This window comes from Narcine bancroftii, chromosome 2 (genome assembly GCF_036971445.1).
Source record: "Narcine bancroftii isolate sNarBan1 chromosome 2, sNarBan1.hap1, whole genome shotgun sequence".
Lineage (NCBI taxonomy): Eukaryota > Metazoa > Chordata > Chondrichthyes > Torpediniformes > Narcinidae > Narcine > Narcine bancroftii.
This window is the reverse complement of record NC_091470.1, coordinates 9,908,316-9,921,909: the sequence shown is the minus strand read 5'-3', so window position 1 is coordinate 9,921,909 and position 13,594 is coordinate 9,908,316. Positions and strand designations below refer to the sequence as shown.

The 13,594-nt window shown below is 46.8% G+C and overlaps 1 protein-coding gene across 3 annotated transcripts in view; it reads right to left on the bottom strand.

Annotated features, from left to right (window-relative positions):
• Positions 1 to 13,139, bottom strand: part of LOC138753172 (estrogen receptor beta-like) — a 113,786-nt gene extending 100,647 nt beyond the window's left edge. For 2 of the 3 annotated variants that reach the window (XM_069915791.1, XM_069915793.1), the window contains exon 1: positions 9,590 to 9,737. The gene's annotated coding sequence lies outside the window, so the exon portion shown is untranslated. Of the gene's footprint in view, positions 1 to 9,589; positions 9,738 to 13,051 lie in introns of those variants that run through there. The other variant, XM_069915792.1, reaches the window with a different exon arrangement.
• Between the last annotated feature and the right edge of the window lie 455 nt (positions 13,140 to 13,594).

Genomic DNA, 13,594 nt, shown 5'->3' with positions numbered 1-13,594 from the left:
GACAGACAGAGTAAATGTGGATAGGCTATTTCAATTAAGAGTGGGGAAGATTCAAACTAGAGGGCATGGTTTAAGATTGAAGGGGGAAAATTATAAGGGGAACATGAGGGGAAATTTCTTTACGCAGAGAGTGGTGGGGATGTGGAATGAGCTTCCGACAGACGTGGTCGAGGCGAGATCATTGGTTACATTTAAGGAAAGACTGGATCGTTAAATGGAGAGGAGGGGACTAGAGGGGTATGGACCGGGTGCTGGTCAGTGGGACTAGGAGGGTGGGGATTTGCTACGGCATGGACTAGTAGGGCCGAACTGGCCTGTTCTGTGCTGTAAGTGGTTAGATGGTTATATAGGGCAGGAAATATTTGGGTAGGATAATCATTCCTAAATTGGGTCAAGGGGCTATACCACAAACCTAGGGCCAAAGTTGTTACTAACAGGCAAATATCTCCAGCCTTCCCACTGACCAGATCTATTAGACAGGGTTGTCTGCTGTCCCTGGCTCTATTCATATTAGCCATTGAACCACTGGCAGAAGACATTCACCAGGATCCAGGTATTAAAGGATTTAGAGTGGGCCAGGAAGAGCACAAAATGAATTTATTTGTGGATGATGTATTGATATATATATTTGACAAAACCAGTAGGGTCATTGGCCAGGCTACAGACTATACTGGAATATTATGGTAAAATCTTGGGAAACAAAATCAATTTCGATAAGAATGAAATAGTCCCACTTACAAAAGGGGATTATGAAAAGTATCTGCGGGAAAGTATGTTCAAGTGGCCACAAAAGGGGATTAAGTAACTGGGGATAAAGGTGGACAATACCTACAAAATGTATGTAAATTGAACTATCTCTGTCTACTTGAAAAGATCGAGGAGGACTTGCATAGAAGGACAAATCTGCCCAGAATATTGGTGGGCAGGGTTAACTGCATTAAGGCTACAATATCTTTTTCAATCTTAGTCCATAACACTGCCCCAGAATTTCTTTAAGACACTCAACGGATGTGTTAGGCAGTTTCTTTGGAGGAACAAGGTGGCCAGAGTCTCCATGGAGAAATTGACTTGGGATTACAGTCTGGGAAGAATGAGGCTCCCAGACTTCAAAAAATATTATTTGAGGAAGGCGGTATCACATGGTTGGGGAGAAGATTAGCTGGAGAGATTAAATGGGATATTAAATTAATAACGAGAATAACAGACAACCCCATATTAAAACATAGTTCAATCATAGCAAAAGATAAACCAGATTATTGGGTTAAACGTGAGGTTGTCTCCCAAAACACCCCTAACCCAGAATAAATTGATACCTATGACTATAGGTAACAAGATCCTAGACACCTGGTATTGAGGATTGTCATGTCATTCGAGTAATTAAAAAACAAATTTGACCTGTCATAAAGGACCTTTTTTGCTACCTTTTTTTTGAGGTGCAGATAGGCCCATTTGTGGCCCTGCTGACATGTAGTGACATGGAAGCTCCAATTCGAAAGGGGTTCGTATGTCGATACATTTCTGCTCTGTATCTCCTGTCCAAAATGAGGGCCCGAAACCAGACCTCCATAAATCAAGGCAGAGATGGGAATCAGGTTTAGCGGTGCTGGTCCGACTTGTGTCAGGACAGCAGTCATTAATGCCAGATATAGGCTGGTGCATTACCCCTCCATAAATCTTCGTCCGCGAAGCCAAGCCAAAGAAAAAGGCTGGTGCAGTTTACATAGGAACATAGGAAGTAGGAACAGGAGTTGGCCAAAAATGGCCCATCGAGCCTGCTCCGCCATTCAATACGATCATGGCTGATCTAATTTATGACATAACTCCACCTACCTGCCTTCTCCCCATATCCCCTAATTCCTCTATCATGTAAAAATTTATGTAACTGAATTTTAAATATGTTTAATGAAGCAGTCTCAACCACTTCCCTGGTTAGAGAATTCCAAACATTCACTACTCTCTGGGAAAAACTATTTTTCCTCATCTCTGTCCTGAATCTACTCCCCCGAATCTTGAGACTGTGTTCTCTCGTTTTAGTTTCCCCGGCCAGCTCAAAAAACCTTCCTACATCTATCCTATCCATACCCTTCATAATCCTATATGTTTCTATAAGATCTCCTCTCATTCTTCTGAACTCGAGCGAATACAATCCTAGACAATTTAATCTTTCATCATGTCAACCCTTTCATCCCAGGGATCAACCTAGTAAACCTCCTCTGGACCGTCTCCAAAGCCAGTATATCCTTCCTCAAATATGGAGACCAGAACTGGACACAGTACTCCAGGTGCGGTCTCACCAGTACCTTATACAGTTGCAACATTACCTCCCTACTCCTGAATTCAATTCCTCCAGCGATGAAGGCCAACATTCCATTTGCCTTCTTAATAACCTGCTGCACCTGCAACCTAACTTTTTGCGATTCATGCACAAGCCCTCCCAAGTCCCTCTGCACAACAGCATGCTGTAGTTTTTCACCCTTTAAATAATATTCAGCTCTTTTATTTTTCTTGCCAAAATGGATAACCTCACACTTACTAACATTGTACTCCATCTGCCAGTCCTTTGCCCACTCATCCAGCTTAACTCTATCCCTCTGCAGACTCTCCACATCCTCATTACAATTTGCTCTTCTACTCAATTTGGTGTCATCCGCAAACTTGGCTACACCACATTTTGTCCCCTCCTCCAAGTCATCAACGTAAATGATGAACAGTGGTGGGCCTAACACTGACCCCTGCGGCACCCCACTTACCACTCTCTGCCCACCTAAAAAACTCCCATTTATCCTGACTCTCTGCCTCCTGTCAGACAACCAATTTTCAATCCAGGCCAATATATTTCCCCGGACTCCACTTTCCTGTAACTTACTGAGAAGTCTCTTGTGTGGCACCTTATCAAACGCTTTCTGGAAATCCAAATAGACAACATCAACCTGTTCCCCTCTATCCACCGCACCCACTATATCCTCAAAGAATCCTAACAAGTTTGTCAAACAAGATCTTCCCTTTCTAAAACCATGCTGCGTCTGCCTGATTGAACCCTTACGTTCCAAAAGTTTCACTATTTCATCTTTAATGACGACTTCAAGCATTTTTCCAACCACAGACGTCAAGCTAATTGGCCGATAATTTCCAGTCTTCTGCCTACATCCCTTCTTAAAAAGTGGCGTGACATTTACTGTCTTCCAGTCTGCCGGGACCTGCCCAGAATCCAAGGAATTTTGGTCTATGACCACCAATGCATCAACTCTAACTTCTGCCATTTCCTTCAGAACCCTTGGATACATATCATCAGGACCAGGTGATTTGTCTGGCTTTAGTCCCATTAGTAACAACTATTTTATCAAGGCCCTCCCCAACATTCGCATCCTTAACTCCGCACTTGGGCATACTGGACGTGTCTTCCTCCGTGAAGACTGACACAAAATATTTGTTTAATGCCTCAGCCATTTCCTCATTTTTTGCTACCAGTTTTCCTTTCTCATCCTCCAAGGGTCCTATGTTAACTCTGGCCACCCTCTTCCGTTTTATATATTTATAAAATTTTTTGCTTTCTGTTTTTATATTTTGTGCCAATTTACTTTCATAATCCTTTTTCCCATTTCTTATTATCTGCTTTGTAACCCCTTGTTGTCTCTTAAAGTTTTCCCAACCTTCCAGTTTCCCACTGCTCTTTGCAGCTTTGTACACCTGCGCCTTCAATTTTATACTCTCCTTTATTTCCTTTGTTAACCACGGTTGACCTTTTTCCTTACCGGAATTGTTGAGCATTACAAAATATTTCTTTGAAAATCTTCCAATGTTCCTCAACTGTTTCATCAATTAGCCTGTGCTCCCAGTCCACTCTGCACAATTCCTCCCTCATCCTATGGTAGTCACATCTGAATGAGAAATTCAATCATACTATGATCGCTATTTCCCAGATGCTCTCTGACTATTACATCATTTACTCTACCTATCTCATTGCACAACACGAGATCCAGGAGAGCATTTTCTCTTGTGAATTCTTTAACGTGCTGCTCAAGAAAGCTATCACGGATGCATTCTATGAAGTCCTCTTCCAGACTCCCATGACCAACTTGATTTTCCCAATCTATGTGGAAGTTAAAGTCCCCCATGACGACTGCCGTATCATTATTACATGCCTCACTTATCTCTCTATTTATTTCCTGTGCCACTAAACTATTGTTATATGGTGGGCAATAGATTACACCCACCAATAATTTTTTCCGTTTGTTATTCTTTATCTCTACCCAAATGGACTCAACATTATGCTCTTTAGATCTTATATCATTCCTCACTACTGCCTGGAGCTCCTCTTTGATTAAGAGTGCAACTCCACCTCCCTTACCATCCTGTCGATCTCTTTGCACCACCTGATACCCTTGAAAGTTTAATTCCCATTTAGGGTCACCTTGTAGCCATGTTTCCGTGATGGCTACCAAATCATAGGCATGGGTACCGATTTGTGCCTCAAGTTCACTAACCTTATTTCTAATACTGCGGGCATTCAGATGTCAGAATTGTGCTTTAGATGTGGTGTGGAGACAGGATCCTTTGTACATTCAGCTTGGCTCTGCACCAAGGAGTACCCACAAGACCCAGCGTTGGAAGGATATTAAGGACGTGAGTCTGAGACTGTCCAAAGACCAAATTCAATTTGTAAAAGTTGCCTTGGCCGTGGCGGTTACCTGGAAATCCGATTCCCAGGTGAGCACCATGTGATGGAACACAGAGATACAGAGCTGTTTTCCCCAGAGAAAATCACCTCTAATCTGAGGAGGTGGTACGGCACTTTTGTTGAGGTGTGGCAATCATACCTGCGGTTCATTGGAACGCGTGTGTGATTAACCTTCCCAATGCCTTTCTATAAAATGAACAGTGGATAGGCTGCTCACACCAGTCCATGAATGCCAGGATTGAGGCCCGGTCAGCAACCCCCTCCCCACAAATCTTTTTTTCTTTTGTTGTCTCTTTTTTGCTTTGTTCTAATGTATTTATATTATTATTCTCAGTAGCTACTGTATGTTTGTTGTTGTTAATCTGGGGAGGGAGGGAGGATGGGGGGTAGGGGGAGAAAGAAGACTCGATATAAAATGTTCTGTAAAAGGGGAACTGGTCTCCTGTACTGTTCGTAAAAGCCCAAATCAGTAAAATCAAAATAACATTTAAAAAAAGAAATTCCTCCCAATCTCCGTACTAAGCGGATGCTCTCCAATCCTGAAGTTGTGTCCTCTTGTCCAAGACTCTCCCAACACAGGAAACAACCATAGAACATTACAGTACAGAATAACAGGCCATTCAACCCTTCCTGTCTGTGCTGACCAATAAAAACAGCTCGACCCACTGACCTGCTCTCATTCCGTAACCCTCCAGACCTCTCCTATCCATGTATTTATTCAATTTATTTTTAAATCTCGATTGAATCTGCATTCACTACATCAGATGGCAGCTCATTCCACATTCCCACCACTCTCTGAGTGAAAAACTTACCCCTAATGTTCCCTTTATACCTCTCCCCTTTCAGCCTAAAGCTATGACCTCTCGTATTTATCTCCCCCAATCAACGTGGAAACATCCGACTCACATCTACTCTGTCTATTCCCCTCATAATCTTGTAAACCTCTATCAAGTCTCCCCTCATCCTTCTTTGTTCCAAGGAGTAGAGTCCTAACCTGTTTAATTTTTCCCAGTGACTCAACTCCTGAAGACCCAGCAACATCTTAGTAAATCTTCTCTGCACACTTTCAATCATATTGATATCTTTCCTGCTCCTGGGCGACCAGAACTGCATAGATGCCCAAAGCTTTCTTTACAACCCTGTCCACATGCGACACCACCAACAGGGAGCAATGTATATGTATTCCCAGAGATCTTTGCTCCTCCGCACTCCTCAATGGCCGACCATTTACAGTGTATGTCCTACCCTGATTCACTCTTCCAAGTGCAACACCTCACACTTGTCTACATTAAATTCCAACATCCATTTACTGGCCCAATTTTCCAACTGGTCCAGATCCCTCTGCAAGCTTTGAAAATCTTCCTCACTGTCCACGACGCCTCCAATCAGTGTCACCTGCAAACTTGCTGATCCAATTCACCATTTATATGGATATCAAACAATAATGGTCCCAACACAGATCCCTGAGGTAAACCACTTGACACAGACCTCCAGTCTGAGAAGCCACCATCCACCACTCTCTGTTTTCTTCCACCAATCCAGTTTGCAACCTCTCTGACCTTCTGAACCAACCCCTCGCAGAACCTTGTCAAAGGCCTTACTAAATTCCATATAGACAACACCCACACCCTTTCCCTCGTCAACTGTCTTGGTAACTTCCTCAAAAAACTCTACAAGATTTGTTAAACAAGACCTACCAACACAAATCCATGCTGACTGTCCTTAATCAGCGCATAACGGTCCAATTATCAATATATCCACTCTCTCAGAAATCCTTCAAATAATTTACACACTAAGGACATCAGACTCACTGGCCTAATAATTGCCTGGTTACTTTTGAAGCCTTTCTTAAACATCAGGAGAACGTGAGCCACCTTCCAATCTTCCGGCACCTCCCCTAGGGGTCCAATTTTGTCCCTTATTAGCCTTTTACTTTTAATATATTTGTAGAACCCCTTTAGATTTTCCTTCCCATTATCTGCCAAAGCACCTTCATGAATTCTTTTTGCCTTCCTAATTTCCTCTGGAGCCCACACCCCTCATGGTCTGGGCTACTGAGCATGGGTACCACCATCTTGGGCTTGAATCTCCATGGGTTTGTCAATGTCCAGGCCTTTCAATCAGATCTTCTCTCATTCTAAATTCCCACGAATATCGAGGGCCTCTCCAATACGAGGCAACCATGAAGAAGGCAGACTAATTCTTCTATTTTCAAAGGAGCTTGAGAAGGTTTGCTCTTTCAAACTTCAGCAGGTGCCCTGTGGAAAGTATTTTGACTGGATGCATCACAGCCTGGTTTGGGAATTCGAGTGCCCAGGAACACAGAGGTAGCAAACACAGCCAGGTCCATCACAGGCTCTGACCCGACATCTACGCGAGACGCAGCCTCCAGAAGGCAGCCGACATCATGAAGGGCCCCCGTCACCCTGGTCACTACCTCTTCTCACCCCTCCCTTCAGTCTGAAGACCAGCACCGAGGTTCGAGAACAGCTTATTTCCAACAGCCATCAGGCTCTTGAACCTCCCCATAGTACCCTAGTCCTAACCAAGGCCACAAAAAAGACTGGGTGACCTGCTGAGATCCTCCAGCATCTTGGTGTTTTGACCACAAAAAGACCTTTGGAAACACCTTTTTTTCCCTTACACAAACTACACCTGTAAACATTCATCATCTTTTATATTTATCTCTTTCTGTGCGTCAATTTAATGCATCCTATTGGAGTTGCTTTTTTTTTGAATAAGCACCTGTTTGGCTGTGGCAAGTAAAGGACATCAGTGCATGTGTGTTATTCTACACTATGAACCACAAGAAACTCATTAGTATTTAGACAGGCCCTAACATCACCAAGGATACAGACACGAGCAAATAGGTCAGCATGTACGTGGCAGGCCGAGCGGCCCAGATCTCTGCAAGGGTTACAGATGCTAGTTAAGTTCACTTCTCACATTTCGGCTGATGCAGGGAGAAAGGTTCTCCAATTGGTCAACTCTAATGTTCACTCAACCTTACAAAAGTAGGAAGGCGAGTACCTTTTCTGAATGGGAAGGAAATTTGGGAATCAGCCATCCACTTTCTCTCAGGCACACCGGTGAGGTCTGTCAGGGCCGAGGAGCATCGGCCCACAGTTTGTCCCACAAGCCGTGTCCTCCATTGGAATAAGGTTTGATTTCCCTTCCTCAACATCTTGGATCCAGTGATCTTGACACCACTAGTTTCAAGATAATTATGGATAAGGATAGGTCTGGTCCTCGGGTTGAGATTTTAAGTCAGAGAAAGGCCAATTCTGAAGGAATGAGAAAGGTTCTGGCAAGGATTTGTGGATTGGGATAGGTGGTCTTTCTGCAAAGTGGAAGGCCTTCAAAGGTGAAATTTTGAGAGTATGGAATTTGTATGTTCTCGAAGGGATTTCCAGATCTCGGGACAGATGGTTTCCAAGGGATGTCGAGGTCCTGGTTAAGAAGGAGATGCAGAGCAGGCACAGGTAGATACGGACAGACCACATCTGTGGCAATGCTAACCACAGCAGCTCTGGCATTGGTGTGATCCTGGGAGAGTGGGGAGAAGAGACACAGGGCTGCTCTGGAGGGTTCAACTGTCTGATCCTAATGCCAGCCGTTCCGTACAGGCTTTCAATGACCTGCTAAAGGAGCCAACAATTTGTAAGTAAAATCCTGCGCCCACAGAGGTCTGGGCCCAAGATGGCCGCACCCATGCTCAACAGCAGCTACGAGGAATTGCAGGGCAGTGCGGGCACCAGAAACAGGACAAACAACCCCCCCCCCCCCCATTGAGAAGGAGAAGGAAAGGGAGACAACCCCTAAGGGGAATGTGACCACGGCAGGAAACCAGCGAGGGGCTCAGCGGCTGAGGGGGTCAACACAGTCTGCAGGCGACTTGCAGTCGGGGGACTGTGAGCTCCTGGGAACCGTCTCATTGGAACCAGGTTCCAGAGCCGGGATCCGAGAGGGTGCTGAGGGCATCTGTCTCCCAACAAGAGAACTGAAAAGCTGGAAGAACTCAGCTGGTCTCGCCGTGTCCGTAGGAGGTAATGATACATCACTAATGTTTCGGGCCTGAGCCCTTCCCCCCATGGACGCTGCGAGAACGGCGGAGTTCCTCCAGCATTCCTGTGTTTTGACAACAATCACAGCATCTGTGAATTTTAGTGCTTCAACCCAACAAGTGAGACCAGGTCTGCTGTGGTTCTCAACCCCGAGTGGTCCGCATACACTCAGAGGGGGACTGGGTGGTCCGCGTCCATACAGTCGTGGAACTGGGTGGTGTGCGTAAACACAGTCAGTGACCAGGTGGTCCGCATACACACAAAGGGGAAGTGGGGGGGGGCGGTGGGGGGAGGCAAAAACATCTCGTGGTCTGCGTCTGCAGGAGCTGTTTTCCAAGTCCCAGCCCCCAGTCCGGAGCATGGGGGTGGAGTGTGGGTGAGGGGACCTCTTCATTGTCAGCCTCCCCCCCTACCTCTCCCCACGTCTCCCATCCAGCTCTGGGGTCTAGTCATGGAGCCCATTGACCCGTCCTGATGGCGGGCCGCAGTGCTCTACCCAAGCCACCTGCATGCCCCACTTTGTCTGGGTACCCTGAACAGGGGGTTCCGTCCCTAACGACACTTTAGAGACCACCCCAAGGGCCAGTTGAGACCACAAGGGGCTTGAGAATATCCTGGGACATGTAGAGTACACAGTCTCTGAAGTTTAATTGCTTGTAAACCACAGGAAGGGAGGTTCATGTAACAGTGCATTGATGTCTTAAATTCCTTTTAGAGAAAAATAAAAGCCTGGACTGTTTGCACACACCAATGCTTTTAGAAGCAGAGGGTCACAGTCACTCCTGCAGGCCACAGCACCACAGCAAGATCTCACAGATCCCCGTCGAGTCTGACCCTCTCAGCTCACCTTCCTTCACTGCCTGCCTCGGGCAGCCACCCTCTCTCCCCTTGCGTCTGACTCTCTGTGCGGGGGAGGATGCGGTTGGTGAGGGGAGACAGCAGGTTGTACCTCTGGCCAGCTTGCTGCAGAATACCAGCACCAGCAAAACCAACCCCCCCCCACCACCCTCTGTGCGACACTGAACTTCAGTCAGAACGTAATCGCTCCTGGTGGCCATGGGGGGGACAAAGTTCAGCCCAGAGAAAGCAACAGTCGGGCACTTGCACAGAGGGGCCGAGGAGGTGAGGCAGCAGGCCAGGCAGCTTGCAGCTTTTCAACTGAAGGTCCACAGCCAGCAGCCGGAAGCCCCAGCTGTGGAGTGCACTGCGAGGTCCCACCACTATCGCATCCTTGAGAAGATAGATCCCCATCAACAAAACTCCCTCCCCAACTCCACTCCTCAATAGCAACAATGCAACCCCCCACCTCAACTCCTCAATAACTCACATGTTTGATCTCTCCCACTTGCCCAGTGAGGCCTGGGTTGAATGCCACAACCCCTTGCACCTCTTCAGTGTGAAGGAGGCTGGTTCCAATGCCAATGGATACCCGGCCTTCCCAGCATGCACCCCATGCAGAAAGCACTCTATTCAAGCCATAGGTGTCGAGCAGGCATCCAGGTCTATGGAACTGTCCCCCTCTGTCCCAGGATGCAACAGGAGGTGGAGGGCAATGCCTTCTCTCCCATCCCACACAGGTTCTGTCAATGTAGTCTGGGATCCCACTGCCAAGAGCTAAACATATAAATTACATGATTTAGATATCAGTGATCTGGATTCTGGAATGAATGGGTTTGTGGCCAAGTTTGTGGATGATACGAAGGTTGGTGGAGGAGGAGGTTGTGTTGGGGAAACAGGGAGGCTGCAGAAGGACTTAATTTGGAGACTGGGCAGAGAAGCGGGAAATGAAGTGTAATGTCGGGAAGTGCACGGTCACACACTTTGGTGGAAGAAATAAGCGGGCAGACTATTTTCTAAATGGGAAGAAAATTGAAAATCCCCCGATGCAAAGGGACCTGGGAGACCTCGTGCAGGACGGCCTGAAGGTAAATGTGCAGGTTGAGTGGGTGGGGAAGAAGGCAAATGTGATACTGGTGTCAGTTCGAGGGGAATGGAATCTAAGAGCAGGGATGTGATGTTGAGGATTTTTCAGCCCCTGGCGAGACCTCATGGGGAGGATTGTGGGCAGTTTTGGGGCTCAGAGGAGGTTCACAAGGATGATTCCGGGAATGAAAGGGTTATCAATATGAGGAGTTTGACAGCTCCCAGCCTGGACTCGTTGGAATTTAGGAGAATGAGGGGAGATCTCATTGAAAAAGTTTGAATGTTGAAAGGTGTGGACAGAGTCGATGTAGAAAGGTTGTTTCCAGTGGTGGGAGAGTCTAGGACAAGAGGGCACAACTTCAGGATTGATGGCATCAAGGTGTCAATGTAAGATAGAAGGATTTCTTCAGCCAGAGGGTGGTAAATCCATGGAATTTGTTGCCCTAGGCAGCTGTGGTGGCCAGGTTATTGGATTAATAGGTATCTGATTAGCCAGGGTGATGGGGAAAAGGCCAAGGAGTAGAAGAATGGATCATCTCATAATGGAATGATGGAGAAGACTCGATAGGCCGAATGGCCTACATTTACTTTTATTTTATGGTGTTCTGACTAGCAATAAACAGTTTGCTGAGGAACAACTGGTCAATCAGCCTCTGTAGAGGGGAGGGAATCGTCAACATTTTGGAGCCAGGACCTTTCATCAAGACCGATGGGGGAGAGGGGAGAATGACGATGAGGAGGAGAGGGTAGAGCAATGTGGGACCAGGGAGGGGGTGAAAGGTGACAGGTGGGGGAGGGGGAGGAGTTGGGAGACAGGGGCAGGTCATTGCAAGGTACCACCTTCATCCATAGAAGCAGGGGTAGAGATGGTCTCCTCACATCACACACACCTCCCCCTGCCCCACCATATTCACTCCCCCAGTCATTGCACAGTGGCAGCAAGAAGGCAGACAGGACATACTCAGGGCAGAACGATAGGACATTTCAGCACAGAAACAGGCCCTTCGTCCCTTCTAGTCCATGCCAAACTATTATAATGCTTTAATCCCACTAACCTGCACCCAGTCCTTATCCCTCCCATCCATCTACATGTCCAATTCATTCTTCAATGTTAATATTGAGCCTACATTCACCACCCCAGCTGGAAGCCTGTTCTACACCCCCACCACTCTCTGTGTGAAGAAGTTCCCACTCACATCACCCTAAACGTTTCCATTTTCACCCTTAACCCATGACCTCTGGTTTGTATCTCACCCACCCTCCATGGAAAAGGTCAACCTACATTTACTCTGTCTCTCCCCCTCATAACTTTAAATACCGAGGAACCTGGATTGATTGCTAATCGATAAGAGTCCAGGCAGGGCAAGAGTAGAAGGCATGTGGACAAGCGGACAGTTATCAGCTTGAACCCAACAGCGATGTTGGTGAAGGGCTGGGTAAATGATTCACCAACAGACACATCAACAGCCCCAATCTCCCAGCCACACTGGGGGTACAGACAGCCCCACACCTACAAACCTATCTCACCCCGAGGGAGATACCCCAACCGAGGATGACACCTGGTTGAGAGAGTATGCATTATGAGCACAGATTAAAGGATCTGAGGCTTTACGCTTTGGAGAGAAAGACGATGAGAGGACGCATGATAGAAGTGTACAAAATATTGAAGGAATAGCGAGAGGGTACAGCCAGAGCCTCCTTCCCAGGGCACAACTCCTCAACACAAGAGGGCACGGCTTTAAGGTCATGGGTGGGAGGTTCAAGGGGGATATTAGAGGAAGGGTTTTTACCCAGAGAATAGGTGGCGCATGGAGTGCATGACCTGGGTCAGTGGTGGAGGCAGGTACATTGGGGAAATTCAAGAGACGACTGGACAAGCCTATGGAGGAATTTGAAGTGGAGGGTGATGTGGGAGGCACAGGTTAAGGGTTAGAAGAACATTGCGGGCCGAAGGGCTTAGGGCACATTGTGCTGTTCTATGTTCTACCTCTCAAATCCAACAGTAGGTCACCCCAGCACCTGGTTCAGAAACAGAATTTATTGCCATGAACATGTGTCACCTGATTTGTTCTTCTGGGGCAGCATCACAGGTGCAAGATTGTGAAAAATTACATTTTAAAAAATAAATAAATTGATGCAAAAGTAGAGAAAAGTGAGATAGTGTCTGTGGTTCCCTTTGTCTTTGGCCGATCCACTATCACATTTTGAGATGTGCACGGTGGAAAGAAGACAGACTGTTCACATCTGGGCCTGGGTTGAGAAGAAACACGGACTGTTCACATCTGGCCCCGTATGAAAAAGAACACTGACTGTTCAACTCTGGGCCTGAGTTGAGAAAGAACACTGACTGTTCACAACATGGCATGGGTTGAGAATGAAAACTCACTGTTCATATCTGCGCCTGGGTTGAGAAAGAAGACAGACTGTTTACATCTGGGCCTGAGTTGAGAAAGAACATGGACTCTTCATATCTGGGCCTGCTTTGTGGAAGACCAATGGCTGTTCCCATCTGGGTTTGGGTGGAGAAAGAAACCTGACTGTTCACATCTGAGCCTGGGTTGAGAAAGGAGACAGACTGTTCAAATTTGGGCCAAGGTTGAGAAAGAACACAGAATGTTCACATCTGGGCCTTTGTTGAGAAAGAACATTAACTCTTCACATCTGGGCCAAGGATCAGAAATAACACTGACTGTTCACACCTGGGCCTGGGTTGAGAAAGAAACCTGACTGTTCACATCTGGTGCTGTGTTGAGAAAGAACACTGACTTCCCGTTTCCCTCATTGCCCTCTGACCACCCCCTTTTCCCACAACCCCCATGACCACCTCCTTTTCCCTCTCCCCCATGACTGCTCCCTTTTCCATCTCCCCTGACTGCCCCCAACTCCCTCACCCCCAACCTCCCCCTTTTCCCTCACACCCCCGACCGCC